Here is a 2,640-nt window from a genome sequence, read left to right as displayed (position 1 = left end):
ATCAAATTCAGATTTAACATTGTTGCAATACTTTTATCTATAGTCCACATTTCAGTTTCATTAATTGTCCTACTGACGACATATTTAAGAGCAGAAGCAGACATACTAGTCTCTGAGAAATTCCATTACGTGCGTACATCTTTCTCTGAAGATGCTGGATAAGTTGTAGGGGTCCTCTACAGAGTCCAAGGGAGCTCCTTTTCTCCATCTTCGACTGTGGCTGTGGATAAGCTCGGCTGACCAGTCAAAGCGTGTGTGTTGGGGAAGGTCAAAACTGATAGATGGGTGCTTTCCAGATGCAATCTGAGCCATTGGTTGCTTCTGAAAGCACAAGGGTTGGTGAGGTGAGTCCACCTGTCTTCTCAGCAGTACCAGCAACTGCTGTCTCCCTTCTTGAGCAAGGAATAGCATTTACATCAGCTTTGAAACCAAACAGACTTGCTTTGAGTCCCATATTTTTCCACTTAGTGGTTTGTGAACTTAGAGAGGCAGATATAAAACAGTACCTACCTCATTGTTTTTATAAGGATTAAATGAAATGATACACATGATATAACACCCTGCCTGGTGCATGGTAACTGTTCAACAAGTATTAGTGATTGTAGTTATTTTACAGCTGGGTAGCTCAAAACCCAGAACAAGATCCCTGGGATTTCCTTTCTGTTCACTCATTCTTACTTCCTTTGGTAGTTTGCCCTCTCCATTTCTCCAAACTTTAAGGGTAAGCAAGCTGTACCAGACACATATAAATGCTTGTCAGAACTCTCCCCATCAGAAACAACAAATTTCTTCCACAGCATCTTTAACTCTAGCACCACCTGGTGGTTCACCAGCACAAAGTAACCCTGGCCACTTCTGGAGAAACAAGGTTGACAGTGGTGGAACATCGTCGGAGCAGTTCTCATCTTGGAGGCCTTGCTAAGTGTCAGGCATACTATGCATTTCAGGTGCCTTATTGCATTTAACCCTTCCCATAATCATAACGGAGCATTATTACAGGTAGAAAAATCGCTGCTCTGAGACATTAAATAATTTGCCACATCTCACTGGCAGAGCCAGTCAGATGTCAGATGTCTCACTCACCACCATGATGCTACCTTGACAGTTTTACACCTGGCAAGTCTCTTCACATTCACAGCCTTCCTTACACTAATAAAGAAACCGATAGAGACTTACCTGAAATCACAAGACCAGCTAATGGCAGAGCTAGCAGCAGAGCTGTTTGTCTACAGAGCTGACTCTGCCCTGGGCTCTTAGCCTCAGGATGATCCTGCCAAGCAATTTCAGACTATACCCGAGTTCCCGGACAGGGTTTAGAGTTGATTATCAGAGAACCCTGGAGGTAAATTGTTTTCACATGTACCTCTAGTTCCTATTGGTTCAGCCATGTCCTCAGTAACTTTGGCACCTAATGTTTTCACATTCCTTGGCTGGTCAGTTTCTATGTCCCTGGAGGCAGTGTCCCATCAGGGTGGGACTTGGCAGGTATGAGTCCCAGCAGGCATTCACTCAAATTGGCAACAAGGGAGAAGCTGGCACAAGACTTAAAATTTCACCTTGGCGTTCAGCCCTGAATCCACTGTGCCTGTCTGGGAGCGTCATGGTATGAGAACTGGAGCCAGAGAAGAAAAGATGGCAAGTGCTGCAGGTCCAGACAGGCAAGCACAACAGCCCACATATCCGGCACCACTGTGCTACTTTCCAACTTTTGACTTCAAACAGCACCTACGGATGCATTAGGAGAAAAGGCATGTACAGGCAGGTCTGTCCCTCCCAAAGGGTGACTGGGTTTCAAGGCTATCAACTAGACCAGATGAGAAAATGGGCAAATATATGCTGAAAAAGCAGTGACAGAAAAAGTGCCATTATGGGTCAATTTTATTAAAAACATTGTTTTCTTAAATCTGGAGAAAGCAAAACGTGCACCATCCTGGTTCTTCAACTAGGCTTCCTAAGCTGCCACATAGGAGCTCAAGCACCTCAACCTTTGGAGAAATGTTAAATTCTCTTCTGTTCTTGACCTGGCCTAAAAGCAGTGCTCCAACTGGGCCAGCCTCCGACTTGCTCTTGGATGGTTATTTCCTCTCCTACCCAGTGCCAGGAATGTAAGAAAAAGGAGAGTGGGAGGGTTAGTGTCTGCTTTTCCACTGAGCCCACTCTATTGACTTAAAGGCAACCAGATATAGAATCAATTTCGAAATTAAAATTAGGCCAGGGCTAAAATTTGGCTTTGCCACTAAAGGGCTACCACTTAATCTCTTTTGGCCTATTTCATCACCTGTAAAAAGGGATATGCCCTCTACCTCCATGCAATGTTGGGTTACATGAGATAACATACTTAAAATGCCTAAAAAAGGGGGCAGGTTTCCCCTTAGCGTGGATGTGGGATTGGGGGAAGATACAAATTAGTTTGGGTCCAACAACTTGAACCTCCTCCCTTTGGTGTTAACTTTGGGATCATGACCTCAGACATCCTTTGCATGTACCCTTCCACAGGCAAATGTGGTGAAGACAACTAAAATCTAAGGCTGAAAAGTTTTTACCCACTACTAAACTGACACATGCCTTGGAGAGCTCACTCAGTCTCCACATTCAGACCTTTCTAGGAGCATTCCTAAAGAATCTCAAGCACACAAAGTA

The sequence above is a fragment of the Pteropus alecto genome, unplaced genomic scaffold (genome assembly GCF_000325575.1).
Source record: "Pteropus alecto unplaced genomic scaffold, ASM32557v1 scaffold78, whole genome shotgun sequence".
In the NCBI taxonomy this organism is placed as follows: Eukaryota; Metazoa; Chordata; class Mammalia; order Chiroptera; family Pteropodidae; genus Pteropus; species Pteropus alecto.
Note: the sequence above shows the minus strand (reverse complement) of the source record.